The sequence below is a fragment of the Temnothorax americanus genome, unplaced genomic scaffold (genome assembly GCF_048541705.1).
Source record: "Temnothorax americanus isolate GAGA-0224 unplaced genomic scaffold, ASM4854170v1 Scaffold1, whole genome shotgun sequence".
NCBI lineage: Eukaryota > Metazoa > Arthropoda > Insecta > Hymenoptera > Formicidae > Temnothorax > Temnothorax americanus.
The window spans coordinates 177963-204918 of NW_027509230.1; the positions used below are offsets into that span (position 1 = coordinate 177963).

The 26956-nt window shown below is 38.6% G+C and overlaps 2 protein-coding genes across 3 annotated transcripts in view; one reads left to right on the top strand and one right to left on the bottom strand.

Moving 5' to 3' along the window:
• Positions 1 to 26956, bottom strand: part of LOC143896999 (uncharacterized) — a 105171-nt gene that overhangs the window by 30618 nt on the left and 47597 nt on the right. The window contains exon 1 of one of the 2 annotated variants that reach the window (XM_077405282.1): positions 13058 to 14046. The exons of the other annotated variant lie outside the window; for it this stretch is intronic. The gene's annotated coding sequence lies outside the window, so the exon portion shown is untranslated. Of the gene's footprint in view, positions 1 to 13057; positions 14047 to 26956 lie in introns of those variants that run through there. 2 annotated transcript variants of the gene reach the window in all.
• The window catches only part of Socs36e (Suppressor of cytokine signaling at 36E), a 191152-nt gene that overhangs the window by 10350 nt on the left and 153846 nt on the right, over positions 1 to 26956 (top strand). The gene's annotated exons all lie outside the window — the stretch shown is intronic.

Genomic DNA, 26956 nt, shown 5'->3' on the forward strand with positions numbered 1-26956 from the left:
TAGTATCAGTAGTAGTAGTAGTAGTAGTAGTAGTAGTAGTAGTAGTAGTAGTAGTAGTAGTAGTAGTAGTAGTAGTAGTAGTAGTAGTAGTAGTAGTAGTAGTAGTAGTAGTAGTAGTAGTAGTAGTAGTAGTAGTAGTAGTAGTAGTAGTAGTAGTTGATAGTTGATAGTTGGTAGTAGTCGAGTAGTCGTAGTCGGGGCAAAGAAGACGTATATACATCGGGTGGGGATAACATCTGCTCTTAGTGTGATTGCCATGTATCGATGTGACTTTATGGCGCGCGGCGAGCTGCGGGCAACAAAGTAAACGTATGATTCTTAATGTGCCATGCCGCTGCGAAATTCGAGGCCGTTGCGACACTGCGTAGCACGCGCGCGCTCGCGGAAGGTCACGAGAGAGTTGTTCCGGATAACCGGAGTTTCCGATTGGTCAAGATTCGACGTACGTGCGTCTGTTATTTTTATCGCAACGGGCGGCGTGGACATGCACGATGTGTGCGTCCAAGTTGAAGTTCGCAAATTCTGTTTCGCGATTTTGATCTGCATTATCTGCAATGCCGAAAGGACACGATTATTATATCATATCGAGCCTTTCTAACGTACCGTTATGAAAGAGAGATTTTATTGATGAATAGTACATCTAAATTATAAGAGTATTATACATATAAATATGTATGCAGAGAACGAGTTATCTGACGAGTGTAACTTTACAAAAAACTGAAATATATGTTGTGAGTGGAAAACATTTTATTAGCATCTTGGAGTAAGCTCTCCATTATAACAATTTCCCTTTTAAAAGGAATGCATTTTATTAATATGCGCAAGATAAATTGCGCGATGTATCACTCGCAATTAATCAATTAAGAGCTTAAAAGCGATTTTCCATCCATCGCGCGCTCTCATCATCTCGCTCCGAAATAAATATGGATGATTCTGCATTTTTACTGCATATTCATGCATTGCGGGTCCATGGTACACCATTCAAACACTGAAATGTAATATCTCATCGATTTTATTCATGAGGGTGTTGGCGATTATAATTGAAGACCTTGTATAAAAAATTTCATCTTGTTTTCTTTTTCTTGTCAAGCTTTAAAATTGTTCACGTTCATTGTTCATTAAATGCATCTTGCACTAAAGTAAAGTTTTCAGAAAGTAGAAATAAGGCGTGTTGGATTTCTTATTTCTACATATTTTATATTCTCTATTCATACACAACTTATTTCTTTTTAAATGAGAGAGGGAGAGAGAGAGAGAGAGAGAGAGAGGGAGAGGGAGAGAAGGCGAAAGTTTGAAAGCGCATGGTAAAGGAGGCAAATTCGGTCTTCAACCGACTTTTACCTAACAGTATATTTTGATAGATCATGGCATACTTTCTTTGTAAACTTTTTGAATTTTTGCAATATCTTCAAAATTGAAGAAAATATAGTACACGAAAATGTGCGTGACGTCATAATGTTGTTGCGAAATCTTTTGAAGTTGCCGTCATCAAAGAAACTTTAGAAAGCTATAACTTTCTCAAATTTGGGTTTTTTTTTTAATTCAAAAAGTACTAAAAATCGGCTTAGATTCTCTACATTAATTATGGATACCGCTTAATAAAAAAATTTTACTTGAGAACCCAATTGTATAACGTTTATCAATCTAAATCTGGAACATGAAGAGTTGGTTGATCGCTGAGATTATCTTTTATGAATCGACGATTTGGCTAATGATGACACATTTTGGCAGATTATTTGCACTATGACTATTTCTGTCGTGAATTACCAGATAACGCGGCGCGAAGTGCGACGGCGCGTGAAATCGGTGATTCGGAGAGTAAGTATAATGTCGATGTCGATGTCGATGTCGATGTCGATGTCGACGTCGACGTCAACGACGACGCTCCACGCTCTATGCTCCAGACTCCTTTCACGCATTCTCAATGTTACCGAACCTACTCGCGACGGTGCAATAGCACACGCACATTCCGCGCCGCAGTGAATTCGAACGGATTTTCGTTTTCATTAAATTCTTTAACCTGTTGCACGATCTATTATATTATTATTCTTAGGGAGAACATTTATATTTTCATTTCCGGATGTCTTCAAGCGAATGATAAGTGATACACTATTAAGATACACACGCGTCTAAACTGCGACTCGAGCCTAGGTCGGAATATCGCAATAACAGGATAACGTTCATAAATGTCCCTCTATTGCATATTGTTGTGTGTTAATTTACAATCGTCTTACATTGAGAAAGATATTGTCTTGTATTGGCAAACAGTTATACTAATTTTTTTCCTTCTATTTTTTTTTCTACTAAATTTATATTATAATCATAAATGTTTTTATATACTTGATATACAAAATTCCGTTATCGTGTCGCGATACGCTCATAATTAGCTTGCACATCATAAAATGTCGTAACAAAAGACCATGATAGCGCGGTCTATGTAAATTGAAATACTTGATCACCGTGCTACACCGTGAAACTTTCGTAATCGTCCTTATCGTCAACTCAATTTCGATGTTTCGCAAAACTAAAGCAAAACTGACAATATCATGACGAGCTTTATGATACTTTTCGCCATTGACTCGCGTTTTCTTCTTTAGCGCTTTATAATTATTGGCTGACAAAGTAGCAATGTGTCCGAAAATGATGGATGTTGAAGGAATCTTGAGGGAACAGGGAAAAGTTGCATTCTCTTCTCGAGATATCGCGTGAACGGCAGAGAAAACAAGTAGGTAGGTAAGAAAGAGAAGCTCACGTTAGAGTCGAAATATAACATCGTAAATCGGATGGATCGCCGTAAAACTCGCTTTATACCAAAATTCTTACCTTTGTACATCTTTACTTATTTGTTTTTTACTTATTTACTTATTTATATATTTAATACTACATATGAAGACGCTATTGACATATGTGTATACATATACACATTAGGGTGTCATTTTAGAGCAACTTTCTTTTTTCATTTCACGAATAGCACATATACTTGCAGGAAGGTAAAATAAGATACCTCTTAAAGTTTGAGCCCTTAATATTAATATTAACAGGTCGCTTATCGCGATTTTTTATTTTTTATTTAGTAAGATAGAAAAAATTTTATAACTATTTAACAAACAGTAATACAGCATCGACTGTCAAAAATTATGAAATAATCAATACATATTTTTGTATAAAATTTAACGATCTACAAAAAAGGTCTTATATTTTTTAAGGTTTAAACCTTAATATTGTCCAAATGGTTATTTTTTGTAGATCGTTAAAATTTCTACAAAAATATGTATTGATTATTTCATAATTTTTGATAGTCGATATGATACAAAATTAATAAGAAGCAAAAACAAGTTTTATAAAATTTATCAAACTTTAACTTTGAATATCTTTTGAACGGTTGAATTTATGAAAAAATGATAAGAGATCTTTTTTGTAGAGCGGTAAATTTACTACAAAAATCTATGTGGAGCAATGCTGTATTACTGTTTGTTAGAAGTTATAAAATTTTTTCTATCTTACTAAATAAAAAATAAAAAATCGCGACCTGTTAATATTAATATTAAGGGCTCAAACTTTAACAGATATCTTATTTTACCTTCCTGCAAGTATATATGCTATTCGTGAAATGAAAAAAAAGTTGCTTCAAAATGACACACCCTAGTGTAGATACAAGACACTTTCATTTGTCACGAAAAATGATTAAATCAGTTTTTTTAAATCAGAGCTGAGTTTGAATTCTTAATATTCACATCGATATTAGCTGTGTCTGATGATTGTATTGTTTTTCCTACAGCTAAGTGCATAAAAGAAAAAACGTAAAATGATATGTGTATATATATACGTGTAAATTGCCGTATGTTAATATCTAATTAATACGTAATATGATGTTATCAGTGCATTTTAGTATTTATTATTTGACTCATTGTCATTCTTCCATAATTCGCCTTGCGCTACTACTCAAATACTCAAATATTTTTATCTCACTGTGGCATTTGTCACAATGTTACGAGTATGTACAAACATGCGAATTGTCGTAGTGACACTCGCTACGGCAGCTCGCTAGTGGTACCGAAATTGCATCGCACAACATTACACGTCTGAAACATCTGTACTGGCGACCACGTTAACGATTATATCTGAAATTCCAGCGGCATCAAAGCATGGCGTTTCGGCTATCGTTCACACAAAGGTAATCGCGTCTCCATCGCTTGTTCGGGTCTCGTGCCACACGCTCTCGTGTAGGTGTGCCACACGTCGTATGTGTGCCGAGAGTCGTTGAGTCGCGCGAGCGTCGAGACCATGGTGGCGAAGGAGAAGGAAGAGTAGGGGGAGGGGGGGGAGGGTAGAGTGAGAAAGCGAGAAGTGCATCGACGATAAAGGGTGAGACGTGTTTGTGGCACATTATAGTATAGGTAGGTAGATAGTAGGCTCATGATGTCACGCATTCCACCAGCTGGTCGGGAGACGCCGGCGTCGCTCGCCTTGTTGCCATGCCCGTCTTTCTTTGACGATGTAAAGCACCGAGACATGCAAGAGGGGAGCCACGAATTTTCAGGGGACACTTTAGGACGAGCTCTCGAGATTCTTGTACTACCAACCGGGTACAAAACGGGATGCTATACAGGTTCCTCGTTGGCGATATCTTATAGACCGTAATAAAGAAAGGATTGTAAGATAGGTACAAGAGAGTTAATTGTGAAATAGAGTGCTTAGATGTCTGTGATATCGAAGATCTCAAGTTTTTTATTTAATAAAAAAATTTTTGCATATATAATTTCTTTTTTTTACCGAAAAACGTTTAATATTTGTCATATTTTGATTGGTTGAAATTAACTCATACTAGATTTTCTAATATAATAGTCGGGAAACGATTAGCTCTTGCGGAATTTACGAACATTAAGAACATTTAACAGTATATCAATTTAACTTGTGTAGCTAATTAGACTCGGTGTTTCCTAAAAGGTAAAAATCTGACGCATGAAAGACATGATCAGTTAATAATATACAAAGTTGGATATAGAAAACGAATTTGGCTGCATATGAAACGTAATTCGGGGCTAGTAACTATCCATCTCGAAGCTGTAATTTTGTCCGGCACTCATTGTCAGTAGATAAAAGAGGTTGCGGAAGACTAAGAGTAGCTTTTTTTTTTTTTGATCTGTCTTAACCTTTACGGAGTTGACTAACTCTGGTTAGCGAGAGACTACCTGTCTGTTTCTAGGTCATAGTCGGACAGTTATACATAGATAGATAATGCAAGTCGAGAAACAAAGATTAGTTAATCATTGGCGGTTGTGTCAAGTCTTATTGACATTGCTAGAATTTTAGATCAATTATCCAAGCTCATTGAAGGTCTGTTTTCACCCTGAACAAGCATAGCTCACATATGGGATGACATATTGAAGACTTGAAGACTTGTGCCTTTAAGGTTTGGTTTCCCAACGTCATAGCTTTTGTGTGTAGATACACAATAGAACACCATCGCACCGCATCACCAGCTCGTTTTAAGGGTAGAGCTGTAAGGATTCGAAGCAAGGGATCCCTGAACCGGGAATCAAACCCGTAAGCTAGGCAGACTCTACTGACTCTACTCGGTTTAATATTCTCTCGCTCGTCCACTTATCTAATTTGTCGTTACTTACGAGTCTTTTATTTATTTAAAAATTGTCATATTGGATATTCGTCCACTTGTTGGTTTTTTTTTATGTGTAGAGATTATATTTTTTTAATTACATTTAATGAAACACAATATGTATACAGATACTGTAATAATATAAAATAGTAACAAAATATTTCTATACAATTTCAACTAATGCTACGGAATATTTTTCGTTTTTTGCTAAATCGTGTTTTAAACGTGGAAGTAACATCTTTCCTAAAACGGCATTGATTCAATGACTTCGAAGCGATTGAAAACATCATAACTGAATAAACCGAATACATCCTGTATTTTCAGCCAAGTGTTAAACGGGTTCTTTGTCCCGCTTATAATAGCAATATAGCATAACCATGAGCCTTTTATTCGATTCTATCGACTGGCGGCGCGTGTCATTGCATTTCTACGAATGCGCGATAGTCATTCCGCGCGCCCATACATCCACCGTGTTCATATAGTCGAATATCGGGGCCAGGCTATCTCGCGCAATCAGACCCATATCGATAGTCACAGAGCAGCATATGCTCGATTCGCGTAGGTATTATCCGCGCGACGTGCGTGCGTGCGTGCGTGCGTGCGTGCGCGCGCGTGCTTTTTCGTCTGCCCATCGGCATTCAAATCGATCGTACGACAAAATTACACGGAACTCGTATCTTTTGAGCTATTGTTGTCAGCATTGTCAGTGAATCTCGACAGATCTTCGAATTAATGATCGCCAATTACGGCATTTGCGGCCAATTACGTCGGTAATTGGCCGTAATGCTGATAACGCGTACGCGCAATTCTTTCACGCGTTTACGCTCGTAAGATAACCAGCGACGAGAGAAGAATAACGAGTAGAGAATCGGATAAATTGAACACTGTATATCGAATAGCGTTGTAAATCCTATTAAATAAATTTCCGTAGACATTTTGTACTACAGTGCTTTTTAACTACAGTATTGTGCAGTGTTTTACTCATTCGAAAATTATTATATACATTTGAAAACAATTTAATTTTGTGTTGAAATTATAAATGTTTTTATCGCGTAACGCCGTGCCAGTGTGTTGCAAGGATTAAAGACCATCGATGTTAAGCGTTAAAACGGATTAACGTTACGTGCGAGTGCTGTTGAGGAAAAGTCTCACACGTATAAACCTTTTTACGATTCCATGAACGTGGAATCTGCTTGGGTTTTAAACGCGATATCGCGTGATTAAGTACAGTTTTGTAATACCGAAACACACAAATTATGTCGAAACAACCTGATAAATTAGAGAATGGTATAATATATTTCCAAATACCGTGCTTTCCTCATAAGATAATGTACTCACAACTCGGCATAAATATTGAATCGCTATACTCCTTCGCTTACCGATACTATCGAAAATGTCATCTAAATTTATACATATTAACAATTCATATAACATTATTTTTCGAGAAATATCTTTTTAATTGCGAAGCATATACAATTCGGATATGGCAAGATTGAAAATAATAATAATATTAAGATAAAATACTGTAATCATAAACAGCAAAAAAATGAATTTAAACTTTATGACTTTAAAATTAAAAAAAGAATTAATAATACGTCTACACTCTATTAATTTAAATACTTCACGTACATAAATGTGTATAGGTATGTATGTATATACGTACGTATTTTAGATGCAAGCTTGCCTCCAGATTTCTCTTTTAAGAGATGATTCTATATATCGCAGTTATCACACGTCCTTTTCTTCTCGAATAATCTGAATATGTATTGTAATCTGGATTGGTAATTTCAACTTCTTCTAGTAAGTTACTCAGGAGAAATTAGAGTTTTATGTTGGCAAGCTTTAATAAGTGGGATATAAACTCTTAGTTAGCCGGGTAGTAATTCGCTCATGTTCGTGCTTGAATTTGTTGCTTCGAACTCTCATACCATTATATTTTCCTCTTTAACTTTAGGTTTGTTGTTACTTTATTATCGCATAAATTTACTATTTATATTAAAAAATATTAGCTGTTATTTTCATTATCGTCTGTCTCTATTGATAAATTATATATTTTCATCAAAATTGTTAAGCATATCGTGACAAAAGCGTGAGCGTTACCGCCGCACGTTATGACTAATTAAACCATGCATTTATTAAAATATAGTCATATACCAACATGCGCGCGCGTCCTTCATTGACCTCCTTTACGGAGTGCAGCGCACAGTGCTTACAATTTCGCGATTACAAATGATTCTTTGCTCTAATGTTGCGCTCTCGCACAATAGACTTCTATGTGTGAGACTCTCATACATTTGTTACAATATGTTATAGACATGTATCAACGAATATATTTTTGCCTTCGATCTTCTATCATTGACTAAGTTGATAAAAAATTAATTATTTACTTTTAAAATTTAATTTTTTACGATTCGAAGTTAAATTAATTTCGATTATCTTTGCAACTACCGCAATTTGGATACTTGGCTATCCGGAGCTGTCATTTTTCTTTATTTTATCATCAATTTCCGCGAAGACAAAATGGAAAACTCGATCGGTTCAAGACGTGTATCATAATCAACGTTAGGCACATACACGCCAATCGCGAGAAACGAAGAAACGAAGAAACGAAGAAACACGGACGAGTTGATGACGCTAACGAACAGCGAATTTCCGCAAAGATGCGTGTCATCGCGTACGATGTACGCAACAGACGTTGACGTAATCGTCGTAGGGTGTTAATAATTATTCTGGTGCGCTTATGCCTATTCGCGTCAATCTAGGCGCGAGTCTCGTGTCGCGAGTCGCGTTTTCCGTCTCTGACACGTATTCTGCGCGCGATATGTAAGCTACATTTACAGCTCGTAAAACCGAAAAGCATCCTTTGAATACACTTCGGGCTTCACTTCACGGGAATGTTTTTGGATCTGTGCCATGCAGCATGAAAGTGCCTTATGGTTCGCTTGACTTGTCACGCGACTCCATGACGACTGCCTTCAATTATTGCCTTTAAGCGTTTCATTCTCATCCGTTACATATCTGAACTTTTTTAACGAGTCGCTCGTTCTCGCGTATATGCATTTAATTCGAGGATCCTAAATCTCAAATCTATAATTTGTAAAAAAAAACCTCGAATTCTGAAGAAAAATATTAATATCTTTTGATTTGATATTGTTTCTGATAAGGAAACTAGAGAGGTGTTACATTTAATAAAAATAAATTTTTCTTACAAACAAATGTACTTAATGTTCAACGTTATATCATATTTATATCGTATTTATATTTATATCGTGTCACAGACATCACCAAGTCTTTACCTCGAACTTACGATGTTAGCGCGAATTTCAGAACGATGCCTCGTATAGAAACGTAGAATTTGGCATCAAGCGGAAACATGTTTACGTTAGCGTATGGAGAATTCGCGCGAGTTAACTTACATTAGTATACGGGACATACACACGCGTATTTCTATTTTCCATCAAAGATGCTGTTCTCAGAAAAATATCGAATAACATCTTTCGACGATTCTACAGTGAGATATATTAGATATTAATAGAGGAGGGAAAATGAGAGCGAAACGTGAACAAAATATAGTGTAGAATTGTCGATAATACGCGCTTGCAATATGTTCATAGAATTTTTTAATTAATACAATAGAAACATCACATATACATTGCAAGCGCATATAATAAAGCGTAAAAGAATGTAATTCGCGTAACGAAGAAATTTCTCAGACTCATTTTACTTATTTTACTTTGTTTTAATTAATTTGCTGCACGATAATGGAAAGTCACAACATTTATCAAAAGATGAAGTTGTACGAATTAACATAAATTGACGTGAATAATTTGATGAAAAGTATCATTCCATCACATTCATATATTTACTAATTGTAAATCAAAATAAGAGTCGCAAAGAGAATCGTCATATCTTGATGTGAAATAATGTGACGGGGGCGGTGGTATAAAGCAATCATTTATGTTAAAATGCACAATTATTTTATATTTTTGATTGGATATATTAAAACAGTTTTGTACACAACACATTTTTTTCAATATACAATAGTTTTTCGTGCGCTGGCGCGTGCATTTGGCGGCTATTTTTATCCTTTTTTTTAAAGGTAATTTTTTATGTTAATAATATAATCCTGGGCCACTACTTGGCAGAAGCGCGCAGGGGAACTATTTAACAACGCGGACGTACTAAAGCGCGGCGCGAGCTCATCAGTGAGCGCTAACGTATATAGTATAAGCGGCGTTTTAGGACATGCATAGAGTGAAGGATGCTCGTTTGCTCGCGCGTGCTACTTGCGCTTCGTCATAAATTTAGCGCACTGATCTCATTCCGCGGTGAATCCGTCGACAAAAATAGCAGCAACCGCCACGACGCGCTCCGCGACTTGGAGCTTGGAGCAGTTGGAGCGGCCACGTCGCGCCGCAGCGCGCCTCGCGTCATTCGTGAGGCGCACGCGCTTCGGTGCATTTACCTCTGAAATGCGCGACTGTGTCGGAAGGGGCGAACCACCCCCGCGGAACCGACTCGTACAAATAACCCGTGGGGGCGGAGGTGCGGCGCGGAGATTCCGCATAAAGGCCGATGACTCTTTGTTTTGGGAGAATCCCGCGACGCGACGCGACGCGATACCCGCTTTTCTGTCACTGACCTTCCGCGAGTAGAACCGCGCGCGGCATGCGATAGGACGATTCTTGCCTGCCTGTCCGTCTGTCCGTCTGTCCGCTTGTCCGCGCCATGCCATGCCACTCCGTGCACGTTACTCGTTCTGTCTATAGCGCGATGTTCCGTTAGTCGCGACATCGGGGATTAGCGCGTCTTAACGTCTTAACCCCCCTCCTTCTCGAGTAGCGGCACGCGGCGATTCTTCGATTCTTGTACCATGTCCGATATAAAGAAGATATATCTATAGTAATGATACATAAATATGGCATCCTTTATGCACTCTATACTAATTTGCAGCGTATTTTCCGTTTTTTTTTTTCGAATTTATCAGTAATTGTCGTCAGATGTGTCGTAAATAACGATGACGACAAACCTCGTTTCTTCAAAGTTGAACAAAAAATTTCCACTTTTTTTTAAATCAATTTTATGGTAGTTTCAGAAAGATTTCGACGAGTTCTAGAGTTTCCTATAGGTTTTATAACGCTACGACGCCTACGACCAATATTTCAAAAGTTGAAGTGCTGCACCTCGAAAATTTTCTAAGTCTCGAAGGGTAATTTTTTTTTCGGAAATTGGCAGTTCTTGCGGGAGTTCTGGTCGCCCCCCGAGGAGTTCTATCGAAAACTATCAGGGTCCGAAGCACTCCGACCAATATTTCAAAAGTTACAGCTCCTCAAAGTGCCGCACCTCGAAAATATTCCAAGTCCCGAGGGGTAATTTTTTTTCGGAAATCGGCAGTACTCGCGGGAGTTTTGGTCGCCCCTCGAGGAGTTCTATGATAGACCCTGGCTCCGGAGTTGCCAATTTTGTTAAAAGTGGTATGAGTGTGCGGTTAATTCTTTCGACCTGCCCATTACCTCTAGGTATCCCCGTTGTTATGAAGAGGTGCTGAATTCTTTTCTCATCGCAATACTCTTAAACGCACTAGACGCGGTGCCGCGGTCTGATATAATCCTCCACGGGTTTCCAAATACATCGGACCGTTTTTGTAAACGGTTAAGCGCACCTTGGCGGTATCAGTAGCCCTAGTGGCGTATAACCATACAAACTTGCTAAACGCGTCTACTATTATAAAAATATAAAAAATATCAGATGATCAACGTGGTATGTATCTAGTGGAACGTCTCCTTTGCTAATTACATTTAAAAATCGTTCTTGTTTACCCTGCTTTCGTTCGGCTAAAATACAATTAATATAATTTGTTATTACCCTTTCGATCTTTGGTCTCATTTCTTTAAACCAATAGTTTTTACGCAACAGTGCTTCTGTTTCGCTGATACTAAAGTGTCCTTGCTCATGCGCTCGTCTAATCATGGCAATTTGCATCGTTTTAGGTACTACTAATAACAAGTCATCGTTTTCGTCTCGATACAATAGATTATTTCGCATCGTGTAACCGTTCGCTTTACCGCATGTCGCTAACTTAAAAATTTCCTGTAAATCTGGGTCGACCCCACACACACACCACACACACATTCTGGGCTTCCCTGAATCTGGCAATTAGGCTACCGTTGTCTTCGTTGATAAGTAATGGTTCTGGGAGGGGGTTTTTATTTAATGCATCTACGTGCTTCATATTCTTTCCAGACTTATGCTGAATTTGGTAATTATACTCTTCTAATGCAAGTGCCCATCTAGCTACCCGTACACATAGATCATTCTTACCCATCGTGAGAGTAAATGCTCTACAGTCGGTGACAATCTTAAAGGGAATGCTTATCAGATACACTCTGAATTTCTTTAACGACTTAATAATCGCAAGTACTTCCAGCTCATAACTTGTCTATTTCTCTTCGGCGGGAGTAGTCTTCCCACTCGCGTAATAGATTGGATGAAAGGGATCATCGGAATGATTTCTTTGTAGTAAAATCGCGCCATAACCAAACTTTGAAGCGTCTGTATGTAACTCCGTTTTGGCTCCTTGTTTGTATAGTCTTAAAACGGGTTTATCAGCTAACGCGCATTTTAAACTTTGAAACGCTTGCATCTCATTTTTTTTAAATTAAAATTTGATATTAGCTTGCAACAGATTTGATAACGGCTTCGCTATCACTGAATACTGACAAATAAACTTACGGAAATTGCCCGTGAGGCCAAGAAAACTTTGCACGTTGCGAGCACACGTCGGCATTGGAAATTTCATGACTGCACTGAAAGACGAAAGGAGTTTCTCTCATCGGCGAAAGAACTGCGCGGGTGCTGGGGGGTGGGAGGTTCTCCAGCGCGGAACTGCGGAAGGACGCCGCCCGATCGCTGTCGGTGTCGATGCTGTCGCGAGCGATCAGGTGGCAGCTTGCCGCGGCCCTCGGCCCTCAGCTTTCGGCCGCTCGACTCCCGAGAGTCCCGAGCGAGGTGATTCTTCGATGCTACAGAAATCACTCGACCGTCGCGACGTCCGTCGACACGAATATCAAGGCGTCCTCGATGACCGCGCGCCATCTCCTTACCATATCGGTATCGTTATCGTTATCGAATGTTAGACAATTGCCTCGCACTGCGATACTCGCTATGATTATATGATGTTGATAGGATAAGAACGTTTGAAAATTATTGTTTGCGTTTTGTTCGCGGCGAAACACCGCGCCGTTTATAATACAATAAAACCCGTAATATCTCGCGGTTGATCGTTAGCGAGGATGTCCCCCCTGGCGCGCGAATGAACGGGAGTAATGGAGAGCAAGGGTAGGGCGGGTGGGGAGGGGGGAGCAACGCTTGGTGGCGGACGTGTGGAGGTTGCTCAACTTGACATCGCTTTCATCGTGACGTCATTGAAAATCACTTTACCTCAAGCACCGAAACGAGTCGCTCCCGTTGCCGTTGCCGTTGCCGTTGTCGTTGCCGCTGTCGTTACCGTCGTCGTCGTCGTCGTTCGGACGTAAGTCGCAGCGCGGTGAGAGCGAGCGAACGTCAGCGAGAGATAAAGTTATTGAGTAGAGAGAGAGAGAGGGACGCGGTCCTCGCGCACGTAGGCCCCTACGCTTCTACGGTGCGGCGCACGGACTGCCAGTGGCACGCTGTCGTTCTTTGTTCTTCCTTCCTGCTTGCGCGCGACTCCTTTCGCGCTTCTCTCCAGTATGCCTCTTCTTTTTTTTCGTCGCTCCTTTTCGCGGGTTAGCACGTTACAGCTGATGGATTTAATTCGGAGCACTTTGGTTTACACAATTTGCTCGTTATACACGCACACATACACACACGTGCACATCTTTGTTATATGTCACTAGGTATACGACGTACACCGTATATCGGCACGGCGCGGCGGCAAGGGCGACGGCGACGTCAGATGCGCTACCGTTAACCAGCGCTACCGCTACACGTGAACCACGCGGACACACGTATACACGTATACACGTATACACGTATACACCTCCTCGCATGAGCGCGCGCCAAACGTGGATTATGCGCGTTTATACGTTTACCTGTTCTCATGTACATATGTATTTGAATGTATACGTGTTGATTGAAAACACTCGATGTATTCGCGCGAGAGAGACTGGTCTGAGCTCCGTTATAGGTAGGCGTACCGGCGTACACGCCAAACGTGGATTTCGCTCAGGTCGGTTGACAAAACACCCGCACGCAAACGAGACCCGAGCACGACTAAACGGCACGGAGTCGGGAGTACCGGAGTATAGCCGTACACCCGACAGCGGTGAGCGGACGAGCTCCCGAGCTCCCGAGCGACCGAGCGTATGCGAGCCGACAGCCGAGCCGACACCGGCCGAGCGTGTTGTGGCCCACGATGCGGAGATACCCGACCGAGCGCCGAGCGTCGTACCGCTACGACACGAGTTCCGAGTCGTTTTTCCCTCCTCCTTCGCGTCGACGTCGACGCGTCCTCCTTCCACCTTCTACCTTCCTCCTTCCTCCTTTCTCCTTCCCGTCATCCTACGTCCTACGTCCTATACGTCCTACCCGCGTGCGTACGGCGTACGGCGTACGGCGTGTACGGGGTCTCTTCTGCTACTACCTCCCTGCATATGTATAGGTATGTATCATATACGTCTACAGACACGCGTCTCTACTTCTTCTTCTCGTCCTCTTTCTCCTCTTCCTCCCATCGCCATCGGCTTTTAAAGCCGTACGCGTCCTTCGGTACGCGAGAAATATAACGTGATTTCTCCTCGAAGCACATTGCGACGAGTGAACGATTTGAAAGAAAATAATTCTTATTTCGATAAATTAACTTTTATTAAAAGGTTTACTTATTATTAAAATCTTCATTAATGGCTGTTGCAAGATTACATTGTTTCTCTGCGAGCTGATATTCTTTCGACATTGTACGACGAATGCGCATTGCGCAGTACGAACTCGGTCGCAGTCGACGCTCTTGTAATACATACTAATCAGACCTTCGAGTCCATCGGCTTGATCGGCTCGACAGATCGACAGACTGATAGAAATCTTTCCGCGACAATGTTCGTGTTCAACAAACTGACTGGCTCACTTCCAAATGTCTGTGAAGTTGGCCCCCCTTTTTCAAAATTCGGAAAAATTTATTAGAGTTCTGGATGCTCCAGCAAGAGTTCTAGAGTTCTCTATAGGTTTTAGAAACAATTCCATCATTTAAAGTGACAAAAACACTATTTTAAAAATGGGGGGTTAACTTTACGGCGCCCCCCATTTTTGAAAAAATAAATTTTTTATGGTAGTTTTGGATAGATTTTTGAATTTGGAAATTGCAGCGTTTTCTTTTTCTCTCTCTCTTTCTCTCTCTTTCTCTCTCTATCTCAAATCTTCAAGAACGTTCGCTGGCTTTTTTACCTAATGTTCATAACGATATTAAGCACGCCCCTGAATACGTATGCGATAGCACGACGTGTAATTTACAACGTATCCCGTTGCGAGTGCATTTTCAGTTTTAATCAAAAGAGCAGCGCGCGCAGCGATAATACGGCAACGGTGACGACATTTCCCGCGTACCAAAAAGTTCAACAGTAGGTAAGCGGCACAGGTGTTGGTTAACAAAGTACACCCCCGCAATTTTTTACGCCCACATATATACGCGTGTCGCGTCATGTGGGTGTCTTTGTCGATCCGTGGGTGTAACCTTTACTCAAACGCAATACGTATCGCGTAACATAGTTCACCCCGTCTTGCCCATTAAGCGAAACGCCAAACCACCCCCGCGCTACTCGACGCTTTATTTTAACTCGATTTTTCTCACCCACCGCCACCCTTGGTCGCGAAATACACCTCTGCCCTATCTATCTATTCCATCGCCTGAAACCTTTTTCTCTAAATAATATAACGATAAGCGAACGTCACTTTTAAATGACCATTTCAATTTTGTTGTAATTTCGCAAGAAAAATATTACTGATTATGTGACATAAAAAACTTATTACATATACATTACTTAATATAATAATTATATGATATAATATATACATATTATGATTTTGAATGAATTATTATTGATGTGAATTTATATTAGTTTTGTACTTAATCTCGACAGATAATTTCCATGAAATGTGCGATCTCTTTGAGCTCCAAAACATGCGAAATACACTTTGAATGCTCGCCACTCGCCACTCCGGAGCAACAATCGGATACTGCAACTCCGAAGCGTTACGGTGGTCGAAAGCGTATACGACATGTTTCTCTATCTCACGGCCAATATCTTAAGTATTATTCTATATATAAGCAATTTGTCGCATATATTTATAAAATATCTATATATTTGATATTTGATACTTTCAATTACCATGGAATGCAATAAAATATTCTCAGAGTAAATATTCTTAATTATAATTTACAATCTTCTCAAGTTCAGAAAACAAAGCTTCAAATCTGTTATTCCAATAATAAATTTAGTTTATCGAACATTGGATTAGTTAAGGTTTAGCAAAGAAGGGATTTATTTCTAAAATCTCAATAATTAATTTTTACTACGGTATTTCTCATGCAGACATTTTTTCCTAGAAAAAAACTGTAGTCTAACTGTTGATCACGAGCCATACGATATGGACGGAATGGAAGTAATAAAATTTACATTTATCATTATGTTTTAATCGTAGTAGCGAATGTTTTCGCATTTCTTGAAAATTGAAGATAGCAATGGTCTTTGGAAGTGATGTCTGTAAAGTTGGCCTTTTTTTTCAAAATTCGGAAATAGTTATTTGTGCAACAAGTGCTGTAAGATGAAAATTCCCGGGTGCGGTGACCGCACCCTTGAATTTTCATCATTACGCACGGCTTGCACACCCTAGATTTTACGTTGCAAGTGCGTGGAAAGTGGTCGTGCGCGTAGCGTGCGCAATGGGCCACTTTCTATGCACGTGTTACATAAAATTTATTAGAGTTCTGGATTCCCCAGCAAGAGTTCTAGAGTTCTCTATAGTTTTTAGAAAGAGTTCCGTCATTTAAAGTGGTGAAAACACCATTTTAAAAATGGGGGGGCTAACTTCACGGCGCCCCCATTTTTGAAAAAATGAATTTTTTATGGTAGTTTCGGATAGATTTTGATAAGTTCTAGAGTTCCCTATAGGTTTTAAAAAAATTTCCGTTTAAATAAGCCCAAAAATCGATGTCAAAATTAAACAAAAAATTTCCACTAAAAAAAAATCAATTTTTTATGGTAGATTGAGAAAGATTTCGACGAGTTCTAGAGTTCCCTATAAGTTTTATAACGCTACGACCAATATTTCAAAAGTTACAGTTCCTCAAAGTGCCGCACCTCAAAAATATTCTAAGTCCCGAGGTGTAATTTTTTTTTCGGAAATCGGCAGTTTTCGCGGGAGTTCTGGTTGCCCCCCGAGGAGTTCTATCGAAAACTATCAGGGTCCGAAACGATCCGACCAATATTTGAAAAGTTACAGCTCTTCGAAGTGCCACACCTCGAAAATTTTCTCCAAAATTAATCTTCAAAATTAAATTATTGGTTTAATAATCCAGATATTGGGTCTAATAATAATAAAATTGAATAAACTATACTTGTTTTTGGCACCCCGTGATAGCAGTTTAATTGAAGCAACAGCTTTTTTTCTCAGTGTATAAATGAAATGACATTCTTGTACAAAATTCAAACGCCGCGCCGGCAATACACCCGTATGTATAAACGATAATTAATTGAAAGTGTAAATCACTCAGCTCACATATAACAACATAAAAAAATAAAAGAAAGTTACCCGATGACTCTTGCTCGATGTAAATTATATACAGTCGATGATCAATCAAATTTTTGTCTGACTATAATTATGCAATAAGGACAGTTCAAAAGACTTAAAAATGTAATGACGCGAAATTTTAAAAGACATTTTATATGTACGTGCAAATGTAGTGTAATGTTCTATCATATCGAGTCAAGCATTCTCGATATCAAAATATAGTTAAAATATAATCAAAGTATCGGGGTATTTTTCAATCTAATACGACTATATTATAGAGTTAATCGCATGTATTGAAATGCGAATTCGAATAACGTTATCTGAATCTGTTCGCTATACTCCTCGGTCTAGTATAATTTAATGAGAGAGCCAACGAGAGCCGAGGGAACAGATAGAACGAGAGGACGGAGAGTACTTTAGCGGAGAGATGTCCCGCGCCTGTATTTCTCCGTTTCGTCTAGCTAAGAAACTTGGTACGGGTCTTTAGAATACAAAAGTCTTTTACCTCTTTGATTTACTCCGCGCCCGCGGGAAAAGAGGCGAAGAGATGTAAGCTGAAATAGGATATAGTTAAACAAAGTCCAGAAATTAAGTAAAACATATTCACTTATATCCTCGATAAGTACTCACGAAATAAAGTAGATTCATTTACAGATTTTACTACGGAGTACTTATTATTAGTAAATCTTATACGTCAAGTATTTATCTTATATTCAATAAGTTGGAAGTAATTTATAGATAGAGAATAATCATTCTCGAAATAATTGTGAGAAGGATGCGTATAAACGTTTGTATTCCTCTATCTTAAATTTTTCCGAGTATTCTGATTATTAAGATTATCAGGATTAACTTAATTTTTTAGATACTTCGGATTAATGTCGAGATGTGATGATCTCACGTCGATACTTTGGCATCGCGCGCATTTTGATATTTTGCACAAATGTACTTAAAAAACGGACATCATAAGTATATAGTCAGTCCTACGGGTGAATACCGCTATACCGCTATGTGCAAACGAGTACCGAGTGAGTTTCCACTTTGCAACACTCGCAACGCGCATTATTCCCCCTTTCTTCTCTGCCTTCCTCTTTCCCTAAGGCAAGTTTGTCCCACCTTTCAGTCTCCGCTAGTAGTCTCGTACACGTTTGGTACTTCCTTGCTTGTCCTTCTGAAATATACTCTTCTCTATAATTGTTGCTCTCCTTTTAACGGCTCTAAAACGCTTAATTCTACGACGTGCATGTTATACCTCGCTATCTCGCGTTACCGAAGAGGTCCGGCGAGATCCTTTTCAGAAGCGCTCCGAGATGGGTTCGATCTTTGCGAGTGCTGTGATACTACTGAGAGAGTAGGTATATACATATACACCGATATATGGGCTTGTTGCTTTTCAAGCGGCTCTCTCTCTCTCTCCCTCTCTCTCTCTTTCTCTCTCTCTCTCTCTCTCTCTGCCGCCCGGCGCAGGGGTAGGAACATCTCGCTTTGGGTCAATAACTCGCGTGACTCTATGTTACAACACAGGCGAGTCGAGGACTCGAGATAAAGTTTCGATACCTCCTCGTCGATTTTCGTAAATCCAGATTTACGAGTCCTCTTTCCGCGGGGAAACATCGAATAATATTTTGTCAATTAGATACTGCTAGATGATTTCATATCTATGAGCGAGAGCTGAGAGTTCGTAATAATTGATGCGATTAGGAGAAAGTAGGGTAAAGTCTATGACCCTCGTGTGGCAAGTGGAATATACGCAAACGGAGACAGCAGTCACATTATTAAACATTTGAATAGAAAATAGTTTTACGTAAGATATAGTTCTAATTATAATTATAATATACGTAATTATAATAACGCATTTAACAAGTTTTCGATTTTTTTCACTTCCTATTCTTTTATATCTCTGTGCTGCGAAATGGCTCAAGTAGAGCCTTTTTTTATATACACGTATGTGTTTACGTAAGAAACACTATTAACGGCTAATTTTAGGAAAAATTAGAAAATTTATCAGAAGCAAAGTTTGTTTTATATAAAATAAATATGATTCACTTGTGTGTACTTTAATGAAAAGACAATACGACAATTATTAAGATATCGTAATATTTGTTGATACACCGCGTATTATATATGTATCAGAAAACATGTTCGTTTGCGATATTTATCAATATTATCCATTTACGGCTGGTTTTCCAGCGCGGCAGTTAGCGAACTGTATACAGCATTCTCGCGCACGCTATCATTGCAGTAATATCGCTCTCGAATCTCAAGAGCGTTCTCGTTCTCAGCTCAATTATGTCTTTTCGGAGGCCCGTGATTTAGGCTAACGGACAGTATCGCGAGTACCTTCGGAATTGCAAAATTAAAAACCCGATTTTGCGTACTATACATCTCTTTTTCTTTCTGTCGCGAGGCGATATCGCGGTTATTCAATTTCGCGGCAACAAGATACGCGAACGCGACCAAGAAGAAAACGAGTACCGCTACGACACGAGAGAGTTCCGAGCTTCCGAGTCGTTTCCCCCTTCGCGCGCGCGGTTCACTCTTTTTCCTCGATGTTCGCTCCGCGCCGGAGTTAGGGTCGGGGCTAGGAGCCCTATAGTCCCTATCCCTACGGTGCGCGGCGCCATGCCGTTTGTGCCACCGCACCGCTCTTTCTGCCTTCTGCCATACCTATAGCTTCCACTTCCTTGACCGTCCTTCGTGAGTATATTGCAATTTTTCTCGGTTAGCAGCAGGCGGCTAACTCCTCCGGCGCGCGGCGCGCGGCGCGCGGCGCGGCTCCGAGGCCGACATCCGAATCACGCTGAGAAAATCTCAACCACGTTTCGCTCTCTTTTCTTCTCTTTCTACTTTCCTGCCTCGACTCGGTTCTCTCTCGTGCATCGACTCTCGTTGGTTTATATTTTGTATAAACCGTTGTATAATCGATAGAGCAATATCGAGTCCGATGCTAAATTCACAGTAAATAATGCAAATTGCACAAATGTAAAAATTCGACGTTATCTCAAACGGATCTTGTCTAATCTCGTTCTAGGAAACCTTGCTCTGAATTGTGCAAGATTGCGTATTTCATGGAAATGTTTCATTTGTAGAGACAAAACGTGTCTGCCTAATTCGGTACACGAGTTTCTAACAGCAGTTTGCGCAGCAATTCGCAAATGCGTTTACACATAGAAGCTATTTTAAATATATACTAATTGTAAACAACATTTTAAAAATAGGAATGCCATTATCGAACGTAAATGCGAAAGTCGAAATTTAATGCCTATAACAAATGATTCGACTGTACGATACAGGAGTAATAATATATGTATATAGGAATAATCTCGATATAGGTAGAAATAATAAATGCCTTTACATTTTACATTCTTGTTACCGTTTGTGTGCGATCTTGTTTCGCAGTTTTGGAATATTATAAGATTTCAAAGTTACATTTTTTGAAGGACTATTGTGAGCATAACTTTCTGCAAAATTTGTTATTTTAATATAATTCATCCGAATTTTTTTTTTTTAATTTTTACATCTAGCAATAAAGAACATTCGAACATTGAACATCCTAAAATGGTTGTTTCGAAAAAGATCTTTGTGAGATTAGAAACGGTTTCTATATTTGCAGCTAAAAAAAAAGTTTCGTATCATTATTTATCCGGGGTATAACATTTCGTTATGAAGTGAAGGTTGCACCGCGGCCGCGGCCGCAACTTCCAAGCTGTTTTCTATGGTAAACCTTCCTTTCTTCTGATGTACTGTGCAATAGCTACGGTATATGCGTTGCCGTTCTTCGTGAGATGTTAAAATAATTGACAAGCGACTTGATGCTTCAAATTTATTAGGAAGTTTTTGCAATACCGTCTTTCAAATACGGTAACCGTATCTGAAAGAAGGTATTGCAAAAGAACTCTATTCTCCCATTAAAACTTCGTTCTCTAATTTACAAATGTGACATTAGTTTCGAATTTATTACATTTGTACTGACAAATTCAAACATATAGCCGATCTTGAATGAAAATTATAAGTATATGAATAACAATTATTGTTATTATACATCACTATTTTACTATTTTTATCAGATTTTTTATCAGAATATTTCACCAAATATTGTTCTTTCTTTTTTATAAAATTTTAACAACAGTATAAACACAAGTATATCAAGAGACACGGTAGTGTCTCGCGCCAAGTATTAATTTATTACTCGAAATTGTTTCCGAAATCAGATTCTGCAGTACCGCTCCACTGTGCATGATGATTCATGTACGGCGACGCGCGTATTATATGTATAAGCAGGTACAGGAAAACGTAAATTATTTACGCCAATCACATATTTGAACATCGACATCGAGTATATAACTGGAAGTTCGGCGAACTTGGTCGTCCCGCTCCGCGAATTTGCCCCGGACAAGGCCGACCGCGCTCGACCCTCCCTAACTCGCACAGTCTCGACTGCTTAACCCTTTTAACCCTTCGGCAATCCCGCCGGATCCCACGGAAATGTAGTCAAAGCACGGACTTTAGAGCCGCGCGCGCCGTTTATTCTTATTGTTGGAAGAAGATCTCGTAGTTGCCGCGATTATAAAGCATAGTAATTAGCAACATTATCTGTATGGAAAGAAAGGTTTTTTTGAATAAAATTTCTTGTCAAATTGGAGTATGTGTACTGCGAGATCGAGAACCACCGCCGGAGGCCGATGCCTTCTTTCCGAACTTGTACTTCATCCAAGGAAATAGAAGAGCTATTAAAATTTTTTCGAATTAACTTGCGTGCCACGCGAGAAAATAATCGTTATAAGCAAATACTTTATAATAGCAATAATTTATCCGCGATAGCTAGAGTAACTAAAAAAATCAGGAAAGATTTAACACAATACAATTCGAGTTTCTGCCATTAACCGTTCCTCGAAAGATTGAAAGGAATCATCATGGAAATAAGTGTCTGATCGATACAAGTTGCACACGACTTGATAGATTATTATCGATAAGCTTCCCGCGCGAGCAAAACGCGCTTAAGACGTCATCTACAATTATAAATCTCATAGAAAAGGCACAATCTTTAAAATTCATATTTTCGATCTCTCTATTTGCGACGAGCGGAGCAATTGCTCTTTTCGATGTAAAAGTAAAAAAAATTAGATGCTTAGACTGAATAGTCGTTATTAATCCTATTGTGGAGATATAAAAGGAATATGTTCGTTATAAAATTGAGTTTATTATAAAAAATGGTCAAGATATATCTTCATTTTAATATCATTATATATTATTGCACTATATAATGCATAAATAAAGAAAGCTTGCTCATACTTTTAAAATTAAATAAATCTATATATCATCTACAATTTTGAATTAAATAGGTTAAAAATATGTTATACATTAAAATGTACATTTAGCGCAGGAGATAAAAAAGTTTGCATGCTTATTGAATATATAAATTAAATCCGCTAACAGGATAATTTTCGAAATTTTACTTTATATTTTATATGGATAAAAAAATATTTTCAATGTCACATCTCGTTTCATCGAAATAACAGATTTAATTAAAAATTTCGAGTACCAATTCAATTCGTCGAATTTAAATTTGTGAAAACCGTATGGCATTGCTACGATATTTGCAACATGCAAGCTTAAAGGATTGATTCGCAAAAACAAATTCAGAGCAAGATTAATTATCGCGTATATATTATAGAACAATACGAAATACTCGTATTCCATGGCCGAATAAACAAGCCGCACGGAATCTGTCCCTCTGTTCCCGGATACTGTGTAAGAGATCGACTCCGAAATACGCCAGAAATAGGGATAATTCTCCGAGTGGAATGGACGGTCTCTTCTTCCTCCCCCCTCTCTTTCTCTTCCTTTCTCTTTCTCTCTCTCTCTCTCTCACCAGCAGTTTTGTTCGTCCGGTGGCTCGTGTCTGCTCAATTACGAGATACCCGGTGTGTAAAGCGCCTCGAAGGGAAGGCCACTCTCCACACCGCAGCTAAACTCATGCGTTTTTCTCTGCCCCCGTATATTTTCTGTGTGTGTGTGTGTGTGTGTGTCCGTCTCTTCTCCCCCGCTCTTCTCTACACTCCGCGCCGCTTCTCTTCTCGTCGTCCTTCCATCTTCGATACAAACACAAACACAAACACATACCGTGCCCATAGATACATATTATACATATAAGAATGGTCGACTATCGATGGCCGTCGAAAGATCGAGGTGGAATATTCTTCTCAGGGGCGAAGAGGAGTACACCGTCTCACGATAGGACTCTGCCTACGTGTTCTAGACTTTAGTTGTGAGAATCGTTTTTTTCATAGGCAACACCATGGATGTCTCGAGGGTGCTAAGAATATTGCCAAGGGGGAGGGCGGGGAGAGGGGACGAGCTTACTGGAATACAAATGTACTGGATGGAGTGGTCTTCTGTAAATCATATCTTAATGTACTAAATGCCAATGAATATTATTTAACATTGTACATATTTATGTGTACATATGATTATGATAAGGATATAAAATGTACGCTTAGAAGCCTTTGTATTACACGTATGTATATATATTAATCCAGATTAAAGGCCTGAGCAGAATAGCTGACTTATAATTTTAAGACAATATTTTATACTTAAAATCTTTGTTTTTAGTAACGCACAATATTGTCTTGTGTCTCACGTTTTAAACGTGTGTCAATATTTGTGAGACTTGAGATACAAGACAGTATTGTGCGTTATCAATAACAAAAATTTAAAGCATAAAACATTGTCTTAAAATTATAAGTCAGCTATTCAGCCTATTCTGCTTAGGCTCTAAAAATCTCTTAATGCCAAACATGCTAAACAAAACAAAGCTATAACAAAACAAAGCATGCAATTTTTTATTACATTTGTCACATTTTTAGGTACACTAGCACTAGCACGTTTTGAGATTCTCGTTTGTCGTTGGTTTATCGCTGGTTTAATGATTCGAGGGAAAAATCTAAAGAGAAAAGCAGTTCTCTAGCACAGTGTTGTAAAATAATAATGACTATTACGAAAATAACTTTCTTCTCTGCTCTGTCAACATATAATATTTGTGATTACGAAATAAATAAGGAATTACAATTAATTGTATTATGCATAGAGCAAATGTAGAGAAAGTGAGTTTTAAGATTGAATTAGTTTCGTTAATTAAAATTTATTAATTTTGATCCGAGAGAATTGCGATAGTATTTATTGTGCTGAAACCCGAGGCGGGACATATTTTAAGTCGGTGGCCCGCTGCCTGCAGTATGTACCGTACCTATTCCAAAAGCTGGCAAACAATTGATGGTTTTATTACAACTCCCGGTGACCGATCAAATAAATAAATAAATCTGAATTTACTAGAAACATTACGATGAGATGGCAAGGTAGAAGGGAATATGTATGATAAAGTATTAGCTCCTCGCTGGATATATGCATACAGAATTTTGAGACTCGATGAAAATCGATCGGGCCGCCTTTCTCTTCGTTCTGTTCGTCCCGGCGAAACCGGGTGTCCACAGATTGCCGGTGCGCACCATACACACAACACACATATGCGCACGCGCGCATACTCACTACATATACTCGTTCGCACGTGTGAGTGCGTGTAAAAGAAACGAGAGGTGACTACGTGACGATCGTTGCGTGTGGGGAAGAACGGTAGACGAGCCAGAACAAAAGGCAGTTCTCTCTTTCCATCTCTTTCTCTCTTAATTTCTCTTTCCCTACTGATTCTGTAGGATGAGAGCAACGAGAGCGAAAGAGAACGAGAGCTTGATAGATAGATAGATAGATAGATAGATAGATAGATAGATAGATAGATAGATAGATAGAAAGAGAAAGAAGGGAATGGCGAGAAGTGAAAAGGAAAGGGAAGGAGGGAGGGGGGAGAGAGAGAGAGAGAGAGAGAGAGAGAGAGAGAGAGAGAGAGAGAACACATATATACAAAGCCAAATGTTTATGGCATTTTAAATTAGTATTTTTATATCATTACGCGTCATATATATTCAAATGACACAGCGTAAAATATTTACGGTTTTAGAATACATGTATATATAATATTCCGTATGAAATATTTTATGAAAGTACACTCGATTCTACTACCCCGTCTATATAACATAAATATATATTACGATTCGCTGTGTAATAAATATTGAGCGCGGTAGAACACAAAGGTATAGGTACTCGATAGCAGCTGTATAGATGCAGATAATGTAAGCCCGATAGTGCATCAACCCGTCAAGCCATCCATGCTAATCGATCTCGTTGGTATTATATACATGCACGCGTTTACATAACCGACTAGTTTCCATACATATATGTATGTCAATAGCGCAATAAATACAACTTTCATAACTTTGGAAAAAGTACTACTTTATTGATACGAAACTGGATAACACTACATTATATGTATAAATTGTCAGAAGAGTTACTTATTTATTTATTTATTTACAATAGTAAAAATGATTTATACTTGTATTTAGAATATCTAAAAATAATCGGAACAAAGGAGTAGTCGAATAACATGTGAGATAAAACATTTATCGACATATTTATATATGAGATATTCAGATTCATTAAAGTAAAAGAGTTATTTCTAATTCTAGTCAATCGAAGAATCTTGATTCTTCTATATATTAACAGAAATATATAGATAATCTCATTAAAACGTGACGTCAGATGAAGACTAATATAATAAGTGCAGTTATTCTCAACTCGCGTATAGAGGCGGATTAAAAATCTCTTCTCTTTTTGAGGATAGAATGGGATGTAGAACGCCTTTCGTCTGCCGCCGAAACAGTTGGATAATCGGATTATTTTAGTATTAACATGCTCGTTATCGTATGACGATGACATCATTGACATCGTGACGGTATAGCGGCGCCCGCGCCGCGCCGCGCCGGTAGCTTTTCGCACAGTTAGAGTCGCACCGCACGCCGGAAAATCGATTAGTATGGATAACCTCGGGTTATCGAGTCTCGATACGCTACTGAATCTGTATCGTCTAAATTGCCTTATCGGAACTATCTTGTGCATATGTTTTTTATACAATTTTGCATTTCCTTTATTCCTAATTTTAGTTATTTTAATAGCTATATTATATTTGTGTGTGTGTGTGTGTGTGTGTGTGTGTGTGTGTGTGTGTGTGTGTGTGTGTGTGTGTGTGTGTGTTTAGGTAGGTCTATAATTATGAATATCTAATAATTCCCTTGCCAATTTGATATTAAATAGACATTAAAAAAATTGTTCAGATATTTAAAGCAACAAATTACATTTTTATATTACATTACATAAATAATAATAATACATCTCTTTTAATACTTTTTGGATATTTTAGATTAACATATATACATATTTCTATTTTTAATAGTATATAGTATATATAAGACTATAGATGATACTTTGCAAATATTACCTAATGGGTATCGCTATATAGATAAATGATTATCTCAAATTAAGTGGTAATATTTCCCCTAGTTCAAACTGTATCATTTCACATAAACGTTCTCTCTTAACGTGCCGATTGCTCGTCCTTTTCACGGATTTTCCACGAGTGTCATATGTCATATATTATACCAGTAACAAAAAAGTTGTTATAGAATGAGAAAAGTA